The 19,704-nt window shown below is 49.5% G+C and overlaps 1 long non-coding RNA gene, 1 other non-coding gene and 1 pseudogene across 2 annotated transcripts; 2 read left to right on the top strand and 1 right to left on the bottom strand.

The window, feature by feature from the left end:
• Nucleotides 1-1,526: 1,526 nt before the first annotated feature.
• On the top strand, nt 1,527-18,708 carry LOC119118831. The gene is made up of 3 exons (XR_005096984.1): nt 1,527-1,537; nt 13,253-13,255; nt 18,609-18,708. It is a non-coding gene; the product is annotated as an uncharacterized LOC119118831 (long non-coding RNA).
• Nucleotides 7,063-7,174, top strand: LOC119118842. The gene has a single exon (XR_005096990.1). It is a non-coding gene; the product is annotated as a U5 spliceosomal RNA (small nuclear RNA).
• On the bottom strand, nt 11,312-11,430 carry LOC119118839 (annotated as a pseudogene).
• Nucleotides 18,709-19,704: the final 996 nt, after the last annotated feature.

Below are 19,704 nucleotides of genomic sequence, written 5' to 3'. Positions count from 1 at the left end.
CCCTCGGAAGCCAGCCTCTTCGATCTAGGACCAGAGATGCGGGCATGGCTACGCGACACCGAGTTGGACATCTGACGTTACACGAAAGAAGAAGAAGAAGCTTGAGGGTTCAAGTCCCTTCATGGTCAATTTAATATAATTCATATGAAATCAATGACTTTATTTCAGTCTGAACCAACTCTTGTATACTGTCAGAAAGGGTTTTGGTTTCTGATTTCTTTTTTTGTTGTGCTGACTCCCCCCCAATCTCCGTTTTCAGTGCAACAAAGTGACAAAAACCAAAAGAAAAAATGCTTTCTCTATTACACACTAGGGCCAGCGTTTCCAACTAGGGCTAGGGTTTCCAACTAGGGTTCCAACTCCGGGTAGGGTTTCAAACTAGGAATTCCAACTGGGGCAAGGGTTTCCAATTAGGGTTTCCAACTTGGGCTGGGGTTTGCAACTAGAGACAACATTGGACAGCTGCCACTTGTTGGGAACCTTTAAATGTTTAGTCTTATCAACGAATGTGTTTCAGAGGCTAGATTTAAAACGTGGCTGCTGGTTTTCGTGAACCAAACCCATTAAAAAAAGTGAAATAATGAAACAATTCTCAATAGGAGAAGCCTGGTTAGCTCAGTTAGTAGAGCATGCGACTCTTAACCTCAGGGTCGTGGGTTCAAGCCCCACATTGGGTGTCCCTGCTTGTCGGGAGCCGTTGAATTCTTAGTCTTATCAAGGCCACACTTAAAAAATTGAGTCTTTCACATGGCGATGTGGCCTCATGGATAAGGCGTCTGACTTCGGATCAGACGATTGAGCGTTCGAGTCCCGTCATAGTCAATTTAATGTGTCATGCTTTAGAAATCAAAAACTTTACTTCAGTCTGAACCAACTCTTGATTGATTGAACTTTATACATCCCACAGCGGGGAAATTCACTTGTCACAGCAGCGCATATGAGTGCAAGAATAATACGAGTGCAAGAATAAAACAAGTGACAGAATTACAAAAAAGGGTAAATAACAGACAAGGATAAACACAAGTGCTGCTAGTAGAGGCAAAACACATTCATTTTATCAGGTGGCATGCATGTTGTAAAGTCTGACAGCAGAGGGAATGAAGGACCTGCGGAACCGTTCCTTCCTACACCGAGGGTGCAAAAGTCTGCCGCTAAAGGAGCTGCTCAGGGACCGCACAATCTCATGGAGGGGGTGAGAGGTGTTGTCCATGATGGATTTAAGCTTAATCAACGTCCTCCTCTCACCCACAACCTCAATGGAGTCCAGGGGACAGCCCAGAACAGAGCTCGCTCTTCTGACCATCTTATTCAGTCTCCCCCTGTCCCAGTCAGTACTGCCCCCACCCCAGCAGACCACAGCGTAGATGATGGCCGAGGCCACCACAGAGTCATAGAAGGTCCGGAGGAGAGCCCTGCACACACCGAAGGACCTCAGTCTCCTCAGCAGGTGGAGGCGACTCTGGCCCTTTTTGTACAGGGCGTGGGTGTGATCAGTCCAGTCCAGTTTGTTGTTAAGGGGAACACCCAGAAATTTGTAGTTCTCCACTACCTCAATGCCCGATCCCTGGATGTTCACCGGAGTGAAGATGGGTGCTGTCCTCCCGAAGCTCACAATCAACTCCTTTGTCTTGCTGGTGTTCAGCTGAAGCTGGTTGAGCTCACACTAGCTAACAAAGTCCTTGATGATCAATCGATATTACAGATCGTTCCCCTACGAGACATTTCCAACAATGGCCGTGTCGTCGGAGAACTTCTGGATGTGGCAGTGAGCGGTGTCATGGGTAAAGTCTGAAGTGAACAGGGTGAAAAGGAAATGAGAGAGCACCGTACCCTGGGGAACACCAGTGCTGCAGCGCACCACGTCAGACTCACAACGATGTAACCTCACGTACTGCGGCCGGTCGGTGAGGAAGTCCGTTGTCCATGCAGCCAGGCGCTGGTCCACACCCGGCTTCTTTATCTTCACCCTAAGCAGTGACGGCTGGATGGTGTTAAAAGCGCTGGAGAAATCGAAGAACATGATCCTCCCAGTGCTCCTGTTGTCCTCCAGGTGAAGCAGTGTTCTGTGCAGTAAATAAATCACTGCATCGTCCACCCCAACACCAGGCCGGTAAGCAAACTGGAGGGGGTCCAGCTGCGCTCCTACTAGTGAACGCAGGTGACCCAGGATGATCCTCTCCATAGTCTTCATCAGGTGGGAAGTCAAGGCAATAGGCCTGAAGTGGTTAGGCTCCTTGGGGCTCGGCACCTTCGGTACAGCGACCACGCAGGAGGTCTTCCACAGTCCTGGGACCTTGTTCAGGCTCAGGTTGAACAGGTACCTGACCACACCACTCAGCTGGTCTGCACAGTCCCTGAGCAGTCTCGGCCAGATGCCGTCTGGGTCCGGGGTCTTCCCTGCCTCGATCTTTCTGAGGTGACTCCTCACCTGAAGATCTGTAAAGGAGAGGGGGATGTCGGAAGACCGGGGTGATGGAGTGGAAACAGAAGAGTGACTCCGGTGGGGGTGAGAGGGGGTTGGTGAGCTGGCGGGGGGGGCTGGAGTGTCGAATGTGGCAGAATGAGGTGCGGAGCGAGGTGAAGGGGCGGAATCAAATCTGTTGAAGAACAGATTGAGTTCATCCACCCGGTCCTTGTCCCCATAAACTGGTTTCCGATCAGCCCCTTTACCATGGCCCGAGATGGACTGCAGAACCCTCCAATGTCAGTTTTCAGTTCAACAAAAACCAAAAGAAAAAATGCCAAGTTTCCTCTGTTGCAGATGTTTTGGTGTGTTGATCACTAAAACAATGTTGAAATGAGGAGGCCTGAAAGCACTGCTTTTACAATTCAGGAATATACGTACGTTTTGTGTGCCAAATCTTCATTACAGCCAATAGCAGAATCCTGATTAAAGGTACAAAAAGACAGGCAATGACTATGTGTGTCCGCTAGTTCTTCTCTGCAACACAGGAAATTTGCATTAGCAGTGACACTACAGTTGTGCCCATCGGCAAAAGGCAGCCCCCAACTACCACATGAGTAGCCGACAGGCCTGTTCTAAAACAGCTGACTGATGAGGACGTATTATTTTCAAGGAATGTTCTAGAAGTAATCGTTGTTAAAAAAAAAAAAAAGAACACATGATGGTGGTACTTGGAGATCACTGTTTATATACACACACACAAATATATATATTGAGTCTAGGGAGACAAATATACCGCAAACTGTGGGTAGGTGTCAGGTGATGAGCCACAGAAGAAATCACAGTTACCAAAGAAAGATGACAAGCCTCATTTTGAAGCAGAGCTAAACATCAGGGATGAGAACGGCAAATGAAGAAAAACACTGAAAAGTAGCCGGGGTATGGGTGCCACATGCCCCACTGGGGGGGGCTGATGATGTGACGAAAGTAGCGCCAAAATGCTGCCGAAAATAATTCAGTTGTCGTTGCAATACTGCTGCCAGCCCCCCCATATAAAAACAATTTTCTCAACGGATCTACACGATTCACAAAAATGATACTCCCGACGGAAAAAAACACGGAAATCCGCGGATCCGCGGAAGATTCTCTTCCCTGCTGTGGTATTATCGTATGTTGAAACTATGTGTTATTGGAGGTCTCGCATAATTATTGACAGTTGGGGGCGCTGTGGTGCACCAGGGTATTGTACTGCTATGTGAGACACGAGTGGGGAGGAAATAAAAAGTTGCTGAATAAAGAAGTTGCATTAGCCTTCATCTCTACTCCGTATAAACACAACATGGTGTCAGAAGTGCTGTGAAACAGTAACCCACATGGAGAAACGTCCACCGCGGAGGGAAAGGACGAGACGGGTGAGGAAGACAAATGAGTGACGGAGAAGACGAGCGGAGTGGGGAAGGAGCTAGCATGATGGCTAACACAGCCAGCGCTACGTTTAGCATTCAACCACCGGAGTCCTTTGATTTGTCCAAGCCGCACGAGTGGACAAAATGGATAAGGAGTTATGAGAGATTCCGTCAGGCAAGCAACTTAACAGCAAGCGCCGAAGAAAATCAGGTGAATACCTTGATATACTGTATGGGAGACGAAGCAGATGACGTTTTGAGAGGCTTGAAGGTCACTGAAGCAGACCAGCGTGACTACATTAAAGTGAGAGATGGTTTCCACTCGTTCTTTATAGTGAAAAAGAACATTGTTTATGAACGAGCACGCTTTAATATGCGAAAACAGGAAACAAATGAGACTGTTGAGACTGTTATCACCACTCTGTATGCATTAGCTGAACACTGTAATTATGGGACATTGCATGATGAGCTGATCAGGGACAGGATAGTGGTTGGACTGGCTGACACACGGCTCTCAGAACGCATGCAAATGGAGAGATTTGAATCTTGAAAAGGCTATAACATGGCTAGACAATCTGAGGAGATTAAAAAGCAGCAAAACACACTGAGGAGTGACGCCACTGGTGTAAAGCAGATGGATGTTTACTCTGTAGACAGAGTATGTAAAGGCCGAAAGCAAAAAGAAAAGCCAAGATTCAATAAGTTCAAAAGTAATGGAGCTAAGCCACTCAACAACATAAACCAGTGCTACAAATGTGGTGTCGCACCTCACTCTAAGCACGAGTGCCTTGCCAACGATGCCAAGTGCCACACGTGTGGAAAAAAAGGTCACTACCAGCGTGTGTCATGCAGGTAAAGCTGTGCACGGTATAGAGGAAGAGGAGGAAAGCTTCTTTCTGGGCTCAGTGACATCAGATAGCCATACATGGACTGCTGATATAACCATAATAGATAAAAATGTCACCTTCAAACTCGATACTGGTGCGGATGTTACTGCTGTATCACAGACTGAGTTTAAAAACTTATTTTCCAACACAAAGCAGCCTGTTCTCAAAAAGCCAGAAAAACCCTTGTTGGGTCCAGGACGGATTCCACTGGACGTGTCAGGGTTCACCAGACTGCAGCTGAGGAAAGGAGCCAAGCAGACCATGGAGAAGGTTGTGTTTATGTTGTTCAAAACCTGAGCACGCCATTGCTTGGGTTGCCAGCCATTAAAGCCCTTGGCTTGCTTATCCGAGTCGACAGCATAGACAAGGAGACCCTCAAGGCAAGTTACCCCAAGTTGCGCAGCGGTCTGGGTAAGCTACAACAACCATACACCATAAAGCTCAAGCCAGGTGCCGTGCCATATTCAGTAAAAAAAACCCAGGAGGATTCCACTACCTCTGGTGGGTGAAGTCAAGAGCGAGCTCCAGCGCATGGAAGCTCTGGGCGTCATCAGCCGGGTGGAGGAGCCAACTGATTGGTGTGCCGGCATGGTGGTCGTGCCCAAAAAGGACAAAAGAAAGGTGCGGTTGTGTGTGGATTTAACCGGCTTGAATGTGTATATGTGCCGTGGAAAATACATTCTCCCATCTGTGGAACAAAGCCTGGGAACGCTGACTGGAGCAAAACTGTTCAGCAAGTTGGATGCCAACTTGGGATTTTGGCAGATTCCATTAACGGAGGAGTCAGCCAAGTACACTACATTCATAACGCCCTTCGGACGGTTCCACTTTAACCGCCTTCCATTTGGCATCGCTTCTGCGCCCGAACATTTCCAGTGCAGGAACAGTGTGGTTTGTCACATCGATGATCTGTTGGTGTGGGGGCGGGACCAGGAAGAGCATGACACTCGACTTAATGCCGTGCTACAAAGACTAGAAAAAGCAGGCATCACACTGAATGTGGACAAGTGTGAAATCTCCAAGAGCGAAGTAGTCTTCCTGGGCCATATAATCACAGCCACAGGCATCCGCCCTGACCCAAGAAAGACAGAGGCCATCACAGACATGACAGAGACCACAAATGCTAGTGAATTAAGGAGTTTTCTTGGCATGGTCAACCAGCTGGGAAGGTTTATTCCCCAGCTAGCTGAAAAAGATAAACCGCTTCGTGACCTCTTCTCAAAGAAAAACTGCTGGGTCTGGGACGTGGACCAGGCAGCAGCGTTTGAAGACCTAAGGAAAGCGCTGTCCTCTCCTCCGGTGCTGGCTATGTATGACCCGGGCAGAGACACCAAAGTATCTGCTGATGCATCATCGTATGGGTTGGGGGGTGTAATTCTCCAGAAATGGGGGGAAGGATTGAAGCCTGTGGCTTACACATCACGGTCACTCACTCCAACTGAGCAATGATACGCACAGGTGGAGAAGGAGGCTCTGGGCCTCACATGGGCCTCACATGGGCCTCACATGGGCCTGTGAACGGTTTCGGGATTTCCTTATCGGAAAGGAATTTTGCCTGGAGACCGACCATAAACCCCTTCTCAGCCTGCTCGGAGCCCAAGCACTGGATCTTTTGCCACAGAGAATCCAGGGTTTCAGGATGAGGCTGATGCGCTACTCATACTCCATCGTGCACGTACCAGGAAAATCGCTTTGGACAGCAGACACACTTTCACTTGCACCTGTAAAATCACGCATGTCCACTGATGACCAGGAGCTGATGGAGAGCACAAACATCTTTGTAGACTGTGTCACTGAGAGTCTACCTGTCAGCTCATCATATACAGAAAACCTGAAAGGGCAGTTGAAAGCCGACAGTGTCTGCTCGCGTGTCATGACCATGTGCATGGAAGGATGGCCAGCACATGCAAAACGGGAACCAGCGCTGAAAAACTACTGGCCGGCGCGAGCTACATTAACAGTGTAAGATGGCTTACTGCTAAAGGACACACGACTGATAATACCTTCTGCAATGAGGAACGACGTGCTATTCAAATTACACGAAAGACACTTAGGTGTCGTGAAATGTAAAGCACGTGCACGTCAATCTGTGTGGTGGCCGGGACTCAGCCAGCAAGTGAACGAAATAATACTGAACTGCAGGACATGCATACAAGAGCGACACAACCCAAAAGACTCACTCATGCCATCAACACAAAATACTCGTTTAAACCTTCTATTTAGGTTGAGTCCTTCTAAGTATAGTAACTCTATCAACGTCTATTGTTTGTATTAGAAGGAATGATGCTGCCATTTGAGTGTGAGACCGCCTGTGAATTTGGTGAGACCAGCAGTGGGGTGGCCCGTTTTGACCCAGATTATCAGATCAGTCGTTTCTCTTCAGATCGAATAAATCTTTCGCCTTTTACTGAAGATTTCCGTGGAGAGGAACAAGAAGAGTATATCTCAGTTTGTTGATGCTCTGCGAAAGCGGAGCGTTCTTTCTTTGTTAAAATATCAATATCGCAACGGATAGCCGCCTATATCATACTCCGTGCAACAGTCATACGTTCACATAATTCATACCGACACATATGTGATCATGTACACATCAACAGAGAAATTATGCCGAGTGCAGACAGACAATCCCTCGTTTATCATCCATCCATTTTTCCATTCTATTCGGCTTATCCGGGTCGGGTCGTGGGGGCAGCAGCTTTAGGAGGGACTACCATACTTCCCCCTCCCCAGCCACTTCATCCAGTTCAACCCGGGGGATCCCAAGGCGTTCCCAGGCCAGCCGAGAGACATAGTCTCTCCAGCACGTCCTGGGTAGGCCGTGAGGTCTCCTACTGGTGGGATATGCCCGGAACACTTCCCCAGGGAGGCGTCCAGGAGGCATCCTGGTGAGCTGCCCGAGCCACCTCATCTGGCTCCTCTCAACGTGGAGGAGCAGCGGCTCTACTCCGAGTCCCTCCCGGATGACCGAGCTTCTCACCTTATCTCTAAGGGAGACCACGGACACCCTGCGAAGGAAACTCATTTCGGCCGCTTGTATCCGGGATCTCGTTCTTTCGGTCACGACCCAAAGCTCGTGACCATAGGTGAGGATAGGAGCGTAGATCGACCGGTAAATTTTGCCTTTTGGCTCAGCTCTCTCTTCACCACGACGGACCGGTACAGAGTCCGCATTACTGCTGACGCTGCACCGATCCGCCTGTCGATCCCGCGCTCCATCCTGCCCTCACTCGGGAACAAGACCCCAAGATACTTGAACTCCTCCACTTGGGGCAGGATCTCATACCCGATCCGGAGAGGGCATCCCACGCTTTTCCGACCGAGGACCATGGCCTCGGATTTGGAGGTGCTGACCCTCATCCCGACCGCTTCACACTCGGCTGCGAACCGCCCCAGTGAGAGCTGGAGATCACGGCTTGAAAAAGCCAACAGAACCACGTTGTCTGCAAAAATGAGAGACGCAATACGGAGGTCCCCAAACCGGACACCCTCAACGCCTTGGCTGCGTCTAGAAATTCTGTCCATAAAAGTTATGAACAGAGTCGGTGACAAAGGGCAGACTTGGCGGAGTCCAAACCTCACTGGGAACAAATCCGACTTACTGCCGGAAATGCGGACCAAACTCTGGCATCGGTGATACAGGGACCGAACCGCCCTTATCAGTTGGCTCAGCACTCCGTACTCCCGAAGCACCCTCTACAGAACTTCCCGAGGGACACGGTCGAACGCCCTCTCCAAGTCCACAAAACACATGTGGACTGGTTGGGCGAACTCCCATGCCCCCTCGAGGATCCTGCCGATGGTGTAGAGCTGGTCCACTCTTCCACGGCCAGGACGAAAGCTAGACTGCTCCTCCTGAATCCGAGGTTCGACCTCCCGACGGACCATCCTCTCCAGCACCCCTGAATAGACCTTACCAGGGAGGCTGAGGAGTGTGATTCCCCTATGGTTGGAACTCACCCTCCGGTCCCCCTTCTTAAAGAGGGGAACCACGACGCCAGTCTGCCAATCCAGAGGCACCGTCCCCGATGTCCACGCAATGCTGTAGAGGCGTGTCAGCCATGACAGTCCCACAACATCCAGAGCCTTTAAAAACTCTGGGCGGATCTCATCTACCCCTGGGGCCTTGCCCCCGAGGAGTTTTTTAATTACCTCAGTGAGTTCGACCCCAGAGTTTGGAGAGTCCACCTCAGAGTCTCCAGGCCCTGCTTCCACAATGGAAGGCGTGTCGGTGGAATTGAGGAGGTCTTCGAAGTACTCTCCCCACCGACTCACGACGTCCCGAGTCGAGGTCAGCAGCACGCCATCCCCACTGTAAACAGTGTTGACGGTGCACTGCTTCCCCCTCCTGAGACGCCGGATGGTGGACCAGAATTTCCTCGAAGCCGTCCGGAAGTCGTTCTCCATGGCCTCGCCAAACTCCTCCCACGCCCGGGTTTTTGCCTCAGCTACCGCCGAAGCCGCGTACCGCGTACCGCTTGGCCATCCGGTACCTGCCAGCTGCCTCCGGGGTCCCGCAGGCCAAAATGGCCCGATAGGACTCCTTCTTCAGCTTGACAGCATGCCTTAACACCGGTGTCCACCAGCGGGTTCGGGGATTGCCGCCACGACAGGCACCAACCACCTTACGGCCACAGCTCCGGTCGGCTGCCTCAACAATGGAGGCACGGAACATGGTCCACTCGGACTCAATGTCCCCCGCCTCCTCCGGAACGTGGGAAAAGCTCTGCCGGAGGTGGGAGTTGAAGCTCTTCCTGACAGGGGATTCTCCCAGACGTTTCCAGCAGACCCTCACAATACGTTTGGGCCTGCCAGATCGGACCGGCATCTTCCCCCACCGTCGGAGCCAACCCACCACCAGGTGGTGATCAGTTGACAGCTCCGCCCCTGTCCAAAACATGCGGCCGCAAATCCGATGACATGACTACAAAGTCGATCATTGAACTGTGGCCTAGGGTGTCCTGTTACAGAGTGCACACATGGACACCCTTATGTTTGAACATGATGTTCATTATTGACAATCTGTGTCAAGAACAGAAGTCCAATAATAGAAAACTGCTCGGGTTCAGATCTGGGGGCTGTTCCTCCCAATCACGCTCTTCCAGGTCTCACTGTCATTGCCCACGTGAGCATTGAAGTCACCCAGTAAAACGATAGAGTCCCCAGACAGAGCGCTCTCCAGCACTTCTTCCAAGGACTCAAAAAAGGGTGGGTACTCTGAGCTGCCGTTTGGTGCATAGACACAAACAAAAGTCAGGACCCATCCCCCCACCCGAAGGCGGAGGGTTAGGGTTAGGGTTGTCTCTCGGTCACCGTGGTGAACTCCAATGTTCAGGCGCCCAGCCGGAGGGCAATAAGTATACCCACACCTGCTCGACGCCTCTCACCGTGGGCAACTCCAGAGTGGAAGAGAGTCCAGGGCTAGCTTGTACCGGAACCCAAACTGTGTGTGGAGGCAAGTCCGACTATGTCTTGTCGGAACTTTTCTGCCTCGCACACCAGCTCGGGCTCCTTTTCAGCCAGAGAGGTGAGATTCCATGTCCCAAGAGCCAGCTTCTGCAGCCAGGGATCGGTCCGCCAAGGTCCCTGCCTTTGGCCGCCGCCCAGCTTACACTGCACCCGACCCCTTTGGCCCCTCCCACAGGTGGTGAGCCCATGGGAAGGGTGTCCCATGTTTCCTTTTCGGGCTGTGCCCGGCCGGGCCCCATGGGCGAAGGCCCGGCCACCAGACGCTCGCCTTCGAGCCCCACCTCCAGGCCTGGCTCCAGAGGGGGGCCCCGGTGACCTGCGTCCGGGTGAGGGAAAACGAAATCCAATTATGTTTTTCTTCATAAGGGGCTTGCGAGAGCCGTGCTTTGTCTGGCCCCTCACCTAGGATCCGTTTGCCATGGGTGACCCGACCAGGGGCATGAAGCCCCAGACAACATGGCAGGTCGCCAACAGGTCTACGGCAGCCCTGCACTACCAGAGCAGGTGCCACACCGACTCCTGGGTGCCACAGCCAGATCAGGGGCACGTTGAGAGCGCTCACATGCCCCGAGAGTGCATAACGGACCTGACTGGGAGGACATCATGGGCCACCATCCATGACAGGTCCCGAAGTTTGTTTCGAGAGGGCGGGGTGGTTGACGTTGTGCCAAACTGTTGTGGGCTCGCCGAATGCAAGCCCGCGCACTGGACACACCGCTTCCCGCTCCTGTACGACAGAGATCATAGATCTGGGATTTGTTAAAATTTCACTATTTTCTTGTTCTAATTTAAAGTTCTTCAAAAACTTCTTGATTAAGGAATAAGAAGGTGGCAGGTTAAAAGACACAGGAATTCTTTGGTCGGTGGTTATTAGCTTTAGTTTCCGGAGGTATGAGCCCATCCAGAATCGTGTCATTGCTTGGCTTTTCGGTGCATTTGGTGTAACGAGCGCGCTTCGCAGGTGCAGGGCAACATATCTGCAAGAGCTTTAAGTCCGGCACTCCTTTTCCTCCCTTTTTTTTGTTTTTCTTCATGGTGTCCCTCTTCAGTCTCTCCAACTTGGATTTCCAGATGACGTAAAAAATGGCTCGGTCCAACTCTAAAAGCACCTTCATTGTTGGGATGAAAACAGAACTGATTAGTAAAAGCAAGGGTCAAATCACCACTTTTATGGTTAAAATTCTCTCTTCTATGGTCAGCTCTCTTAATCCCCCAAACCCAAGAACAGATACTACACTTGATTTTAGCCAAAAGGCCGAGAAGCGATGGAGTATACGAGTGACGGACTTGCTTACAGGCTTCCCTGTATACCCATTCTCACCAACGGTTTGTTAGAATAGGCCTCTTTGGCACATGTGATTAGCTAGGTAGCTTGAGCTATGCCGTTATATCGCTGTAACCCTTCTCTTGCTTTATTAGCTTTCTCTTCTCTATGACACCCTTTGCACATATGCAGAAGTCGCTCTCAGTTAAGACTACAAGGTCACACGTTATCACACAGGCTAGGCAGAGTCGCCTCCTTGCAGGAAGGCGGCCCAGTGTAGGTACCTATTAAAAGTGTAGTCCCGATGAACATGAAAGGCAAAGATTGATAATTCGCAAAGAACTTTCCATGGTCATCATATCTACCTAACAGCTGCGCCGAAAGAGTTGGAGCGGAACTCATGCAGAAGTGCATGAACACCACCTTGTTGAAAGAATAAAACCAACACAATGCATGAATTCACGACAAATGACATACCAGCAAATCAGTAGGACTTCTGCTGTTGCCTTTGCGAGACCAGTTCAGATATGCGTTATCACGAATTTATAAATCACGTGTGTTCGGACCTCCGCAGTAGAGGCTCTGCTGAACCCCTGAGACCGACTCACCGACCCCCTAGAGTTTGACCAAACCCAGGTTAAGAACCACTGGTTTAGAGGTTGTTATTTCTTCAAAAGGAGGATCTACTAAATATTGATGTCATTTTTCTGTTGGGGTTTCCAAATGTATGCACCTGCCTACTTTTGTTTAAATAATGATTGCACACTGTCTGCAAATCCTATAAACTTCATTTCACTTCTCAAATATCACTGTGTTGATCACTGCCGTCATCGGCCATGCATGGATTCGGGTCATCTGATTGGTTCCTTTGCCCCCCCCCCATACACACACAGGAATTGGTTAGGACTTGATTAGTAAGTGTTAGGAATCGTTTTGGCTGTCCGTTCAGAGCAAGGAACGAGCCACGAGCCCCACGGGAAGTTGTCATTTTCTGTAAGCTTGTGTGTATGTAAATTTGTCATGGTCCAACGTAAGACTGTTTAGGGTGAATAAAAAATAACTGTAACAAGTTTATTCTGCTATTAACCAGATTCAAACTGGGGTTGCAGCCGCCTCAATGCTATATTATGGCCAATATGCAGTTGCATGTTTAGGGTCTTTTCTCTAGGATTTTCAGCCACGACACCCAGGCAGACCATGAAAGAATGTTGATATTAAAATGTTGGTGGAACTATCCAATAACTACGCAGATCCGATGATCCCTAAGACTTGAGATGAGACAAAATTGGAAAGACTATTTGTTGACAGTGTCTGTGAGTTACTTCAACCCAAAAGTTCACATAAATTACACATAGCTAATGTTGACCACAAAATTCAAGATTCAAGATTCAAGAGTTTTTATTCGCCATGTTTGAGCGTGCCAAACAAGGAATTTGACTTCGGTAAAACACACCCTCTGTTCAACATATAGGTGACTAACAACACTCAGGACATGTGAATAATGGCAAAAACAGTGTAGACAAATTCAAAAGGTGTGAAGAGCAGGATGTTATTGCACAGTAATGCCTCTGAGACTCTATGAGTGGTGTGAGTTCATCAGAGCAACAGCCTGGGGGAAGAAGCTGTCTCGGTGTCTGCTGGTTTTGGCGTACCGAGCTCTATAACGCCGTCCGGAGGGGAGTAGTTCAAACAGACTGCAACCTGGGTGAGAAGGGTCTGTAGAGATGTTCCTTGCACGTTTCCTGGTCCTGGACAGGTACAAGTCTTGGATAGAAGGGAGGTTGATTCCAATGATCTTTTCTGCAGTCCTGATTGTCCGTTGCAGTCTGTGCTTGTCTTGTTTGGAGGCTGATCCAAACCAGACAGTGATGGAGGTGCAGAGGACAGACTGGATGATGGCAGTGTAGAAGGTCTTCAGAAGCTCTCGCGGCAGGTTGAACTTCTTGAGCTGTCTCAGGAAGTACAGCCTCTGCTGGGCCTTCTTCCGGACAGAGTCTATGTGGCCGGTCCATTTCAGGTCCCGAGAGATTGTGGTTCCCAGGAACTTGAAGGTGTCTGTGGAGAGAATAGTATTACTGCGGATAGTGAGGGGTAAAAGTGGTGAAGGGTCTCGCCTGAAATCCACTGTCATCTCCACGGTCTTGAGCGGGTTCAGCTCCAGATGGTTTTGGTTGCACCAGTGGACCAGCCGCTCCACCTCCTGTCTGTACGCAGTCTCATCACCGTCCTGGATCAGTCCGATGAGAGTGGTGTCGTCTGCATACTTCAGGAGCTTCACAGGAGAGTCATCTGAGGAGAAATCATTGGTGTAGAGAGAGAAGAGCAGTGGGGAGAGGACGCACCCCTGAGGGGCTCCAGTATTGGTGGTCCGGGTGTCAGATGTGATGCCCCCCAGCCTCACACGCTGTCTCCTGTTGGTCAGGAAGCTGGTGATCCACTGACAGGTGGGGGCAGGCACCGCAAGCTGGATGAGCTTCTGTTGGAGGATGTCAGGAGCGATGGTGTTGAACGCCGAGCTGAAGTCCACGAACAGGATCCTGGCGTACGTTCCTGGAGTGTCCAGGTGGTGCAGGATGTAGTGCAGTCCCATGTTGACCGCATCATCCACTGACCTGTTTGCCCGGTAGGCAAACTGGAGGGGGTCAAGCAGGGGGCCCGTGACCTCCTTCAGGTGGTTCAGCACTAACCTCTCGAAAGATTTCATGACCACAGATGTCAGTGCGACGGGTCTATAGTCATTCAAACCTGTGATGGCGGGCTTCTTGGCCACTGGAACGATGGTGGAGCTCTTGAAGCACGAGGGCACCTCACACAGCTCCAGAGAACGGTTGAAGATCCGTGCAAAGGTGGGCGCCAGCTGTTCAGCGCAGACTTTCAAGCAGGAAGGTGACACGCCGTCTGGGCCCGGTGCCTTCCTGGTCTTTTGTCTCCGGAACATCTGGCGCACTTCCTCCTCGCGGACCTGGAGTGCGGGCGCGGCCTCTGCAAGAGAGAGAGTGGGTGACAACGATGATAGAGGTGTGGACAGAGCAGTTGTGGGGAGAGGTGAGTATGTAGATTGTGCTGCAGGAAGTCCCGTTGTGTGGGAGGACCGATCAAACCTGCAGTAGAACTTATTCAGCTGGTCAGCAAGCCTTGGGCTCTCCACAGGACGGGGGGTTCGTTTCTTGTAGCCCGTGATGCTCTGCAGACCTTTCCACACTGTTGAGGGATCAGGATTGGCAGAGAGGTGTCTCTTCAGGTTCTCCCCGTAACACCTCTTGGCTTTCCTGACCTCTCGGTTCAGTGTGTTTCTGGTCTGCCTGAACAGGTCGCGGTCGCCGCTCCTGAAGGCCTCCTCCTTGACTTTGCGCAACCTCCTGAGGTTCGGTGTAAACCAAGGTTTGTCGTTGTTGTACGTGCAGAAGGTCTTAGTCTGCACACACAGATCCTCACAAAAACTGATGTATGATGTGACAGTGTCAGTGAGTTCATGCAAGTCTGAAGTTGCAGCTTCGAAAGCTCCCCAATCGGTGCAGTCAAAGCAGGCTTGGAGGTCCTGCCTTGACTCCACTGTCCACTTCCTCACAGTCCTCACCACAGGCTTAGAAGTTTTTAGTTTCTGCCTGTAGGCCGGGATCAGATGAACTAGACAGTGGTCCGAGAGTCCTAAAGCTGCACGAGCCGCAGAGTGGTATGCATCCTTGATCACGGTGTAGCAGTGGTCCAGAGTCTGTGCCCCTCTGGTGGGACACGTTACGTGCTGTTTGTATCTGGGGAGTTCGTGTGCGAGGTTCGCCCTGTTAAGATCACCCAGAACAATGATTAGTGAGTTTGGTAGAAGTTTCTCCATGTCTGTTACCTGGTCAGCCAGCATCTGCGTGGCTTCACTCGCACGTGCGTGTGGTGGGATGTAAACAGCCGCCATGACGATCGAGGAGAACTCCCGTGGTGAATAGAACGGCCGGCAGTTTATGAAAAGTGTTTCTAGGAGAGGGCTGCAAAACTCTTTCAACACCGTGACATCAGTACACCAACGTTCATTAATGTAGAAACAGAGACCACCTCCCTTTGATTTTCCGGAGAGCTCCGCGCTGCGATCTGCTCGCGTTAGCCTGAAGCCCGCTAGCTCCACGGCGTGGTGGGGCGTTCGTTCGCTGAGCCACGTTTCCACAAAGCACAGCGCGGCGGATCTGCTGAAGTCCGTGTTCCTTGAAGTGAGGAGCAGCAGTTCGTCCATCTTGTTCGCCAGGGAGCGGACATTCGCCAGATGAATTGACGGTAGGGCAGAACGGAACCCTCTCTGCCTCAGCCTTACGAGTGCTCCCGCTCGTTTTCCGCGCCGCCGTCGTCGTGCTAGCTTGTACAGCACCGCCGCTCCGGCTAGAATCTCCGACAAACAGTCTGAATCGAAGAGAACAGGAGAGAAAATACCAGAAGAAGACTGTCCGATGTTTAACAGCGCTTCTCTAGTAAAAGTGATCCGGGATGGACAGCAGAGGACACAGAAAACACACAAAATAAGACAAATAAACAGAGAGCGACTCACCGTGGCTGCCATCCGCGGCGCCATCACGACGTCAAAATGGCATGTGAGCTGGCCAGGAGTCCTGGAATCTTCTGATCTGTAGACAGATGCGTTACCCATTGCTCCACGGGCCCCACGGGAATATGTGGTTTGTAAGCTTGTGTGTAACCCTTTTGCAAAAATGACAAAAAAAAAAAAATGGGTGACATTATTTGAATATGCCATGATGCTTTATTCATTGCGTCACTCGCCCGACAAGTTACGGCTCTTGACCGTAAACTTGTGTGGAAAATCGTCATTGTCCAAAAGATGGCAGTTTAGCAATAGTGACCCAGGGAGAAATTCTTCAAAGAAATTTGATTATGCCATGACCCGGATTCGAACGGGGGTTGCTACGGCCACAACGCAGAGTACTAACCACTATACGATCATGGCCAATATGCGCAACTTATTTAACGCTACTGCATACAGGCCATGATCGTGTAGTGGTTAATGGTTGTGTTCGATTCGAATCCAGGTTATGGTTTAATCAAATTACCTTGTTGAATTTGTCTGCTGGTCACTGTTGCTAAACAGCCTTCCTTTGGACAATGACAGTTTTCCACACAAGTTTACAGTCGATACAGTCTTGTAGGGTGAGTGGCGAATGGATGACACATGACGGCAAGTGATGAGAATCAAAACAACAGATTTAAGAGACCCAAGGTAAATTAATTCAACCCGTTTCGTTTCAATTGACAGCCCATGTGACATGCACCTCAGATGAAATGGGGCTAGTTGATCAACAGCAATGTTTTAACGAAGGGATCATCTGGGAGTTGGACACTCACACCCAAAGCAAGATTCATACCCCGAGACCACCGGTGTCAAACTCGAGGCCCGAGGGCCAGTTATGGCCCACCGTATCATTTTCTGTGGCCCGCAACGACAAATTGTGCATTAAATTTATGTCATACTAAAATTGCAAATTGTCGTAACTTTCAAGAATCTTCTTAAAATTATTTTTGAAATATTTGAAAAGTTTCCACGAGTCTGATTTGAAAAAACAATTATTTTTCAGTTTGTTTTGTAGCTTATAGTGTATATAATATGAGGCGCTTATTTATTTGGGTTGACAGTCATAATGGCCCGTCGAGGGAAACTTTGACTACAATGTGGCCCGCGACAAAAATGAGTTTGACACCCCTGCCCTAGACCAACGAGCCTCAAAGAAAGCTCGCAGACCATGTTACATTCTGTGTAACATTGGCCTGTCAAACAGTCCACACAACGACAGACAACAGTGTTTCAAAGAAGAGCTCGTCCGGGAGTTTAACCCGGGTAATCAAAGAACCCTAGGCGAGAATCATTCCCCTGCACCAATGAGCCCCATAGTAGACCAGCTGACCCCGTTACATTCCGATTGGAAGCCCTGAAGACTAAATGTCAGTGATTCATGGAATACCGTTTTTTTCCGTGTATAATGCGCAAAATTTAACTAATTTATTGTCCTAAAATCTGGGGTGCGCATTATACATGGGTACAAATTTTTTTTTAATTTTTTTCAAAAAAAATTTTTTTTTTTTTGTTTTTTTTTTTTTTTTAAGAAAATCATGGTACAACAAAACTGACCGACAATAGTGTGTTTGTACTGTGCTCTGGTCATTTCGTCAAAGAAGGGATAATAGTCCTCTTCTCTTCTTGACTGACAATGAATGTGATAGTTTAATACAATCAGCAAATAACAAAATGCGTATTACAGGTAATATTTTATTTCACAACACTTTGCCTTGTTCCTTTCGTCTCTGCTGTTCACTTCAAACACGCTCCATACGAACGCAATGCTCTCGTATCAGACGCTTGCTCGATCACCTGCTCGTTTGCTGTCACAATGTACCCTACACAAATCCGAAACATTTGTTGCGGCTCCGAGTCACGAGGGGCAAGTTTTGGTTTCCAAGGGTGTTTTTATTCCTCTTCAACGTCTCTCCCATACAGAGCCGCCTTTTTCACATGTCCACACGTCACTTTCCTCTCTTTTCATCTGATCGCGGTGGTGCCTTTATGGGCAGTCGGAGAAATCAACGCCAACAAAAAAATATACATCCAGCCTAGTTAAGACCATACCAAAGACTATAAAAATGGGACCCATTGCCTCCCTGCGTGTGTGACGATCATTGGGACTTAAAAAAAAAAAAAAAAAAAAAAAAAAAAAAAAAAGAAAAATTGGGTGCGTATTATACATGGGTACAGGCTTTTTTCCAGCATCAACATGCGATTTTTAGGGTGCGTATTATACATGGGGGCGCATTATACACGGAAAAAAACGGTAAATGGAATCTGGTTGGCCTAAGGCTCCCAATTCCCCAACTTCAAGCCCTAACGCTAACCCTAAAACACTAACAATTAACAAACCCTAATAATTAAACCTTAACCTGCTAACCCGCCTACCATAACCCCCTCACCTTTAATCTCTAATGCTCCCACTAAAGGTAGTGCTCTCTAAACTTGAAGGCAGGCATATGCGAACCGTACCAGCAGATTGCCCCATTTCAGAAGTGTTTTAGAAACCTTTACAGAATCCACATAATAGTTATGCGCGCATGTGTTCCGTGAGCGTTCTCGCCCCCCACCCTCCCCCCTCCTCCCATTCCTTTCTCCCGCCAAGTAGCAATTTGCCCCCTACAGCGCACAGTCCTCGTTAGTATAGTGGAAAGTATCTCCGCCTGTCACGCGGAAGACCGGGGTTCGATTCCACGACGGGGGGTTCACTTCTTTGTGCGAAATAGCATTTAAGCAGGTTTTCAATCCATGTGCGTTAACTTAGACTTAGACAAACTTTATTGTCATTTTGTAAACACTGGGTGCACACAAAACGAAATTACGTTGCATACGGCTTCCAACAATGTGGTGATATTGCGGCTGAATAAAAAGTGACATTCTATATAAAAATATGAAATAAGATAAGTATAAAGTGCAGCAGTGATAAAGTATGTAAACAGTGCAGGAAACAAAACAGTATTTACAAAGTGTGCAGAGGAATGCTAAGTTGAATGTTCAACAGTCTGACGACAGCAGGGAAAAAACTATTGCAGAACCTGGTGGACCTGCAGCGGATGCTGCGAAACCTCTTCCCAGAGGGCAGCAGGGAGAACAGTCCATGGTGGGGGTGTGATGGGTCACTGATAATATTTCGGGCTCGGGACACGCAGCGCTGGGATGACAAGTCCTGAATGGAGGGAAGAGGAGCCCCGATGATCCTCTCTGCTGTCCTCACCACTCTCCTCACGTTCTTCCAATCGGAGGCGCTGCAACCTCCACACCACACCGAGAGACAGCTTGTCAGAATGCTCTCTATGGTGCTTCGGTAGAACGTCCTCATGATGGGTGGGGGCAGGTGGGCTCTCCTCATCCTCCGCAGGAAGTACAAGCGCTTCTGTGCCCTCTTGACCAGTGTCGTGGTGTTCACAGTCCAGGTGAGGTCGTCTGTGATGTGGACCCCCAAGAATTTAGTGCTGCTGACCACCTCCACAGCTGAGCTGTTGATGATCAATGGAGCGTGGTGAGGCTGGTTCTTCCTGAAGTCGACGATGATCTCCTTCGTCTTCTCCACATTCAGGATCAGACTATTGTCTCTGCACCAGCCCACCAACTGCTCCACCTCCTCTCTGTAGTCCAGGTCGCTGTTGTCACTGATGAGGCCCACCACCGTTGTGTCGTCTGCAAACTTCACGATGTGATTGGTGGTTAACCAGTGTTTGCAGCAGAGTTATTATATAGATGCATTGGTT

The sequence above is a fragment of the Syngnathus acus genome, unplaced genomic scaffold, assembly GCF_901709675.1.
Source record: "Syngnathus acus unplaced genomic scaffold, fSynAcu1.2, whole genome shotgun sequence".
Taxonomy (NCBI): Eukaryota; Metazoa; Chordata; class Actinopteri; order Syngnathiformes; family Syngnathidae; genus Syngnathus; species Syngnathus acus.
Note: the sequence above shows the minus strand (reverse complement) of the source record. Positions and strands in the feature narration are given on the sequence as shown.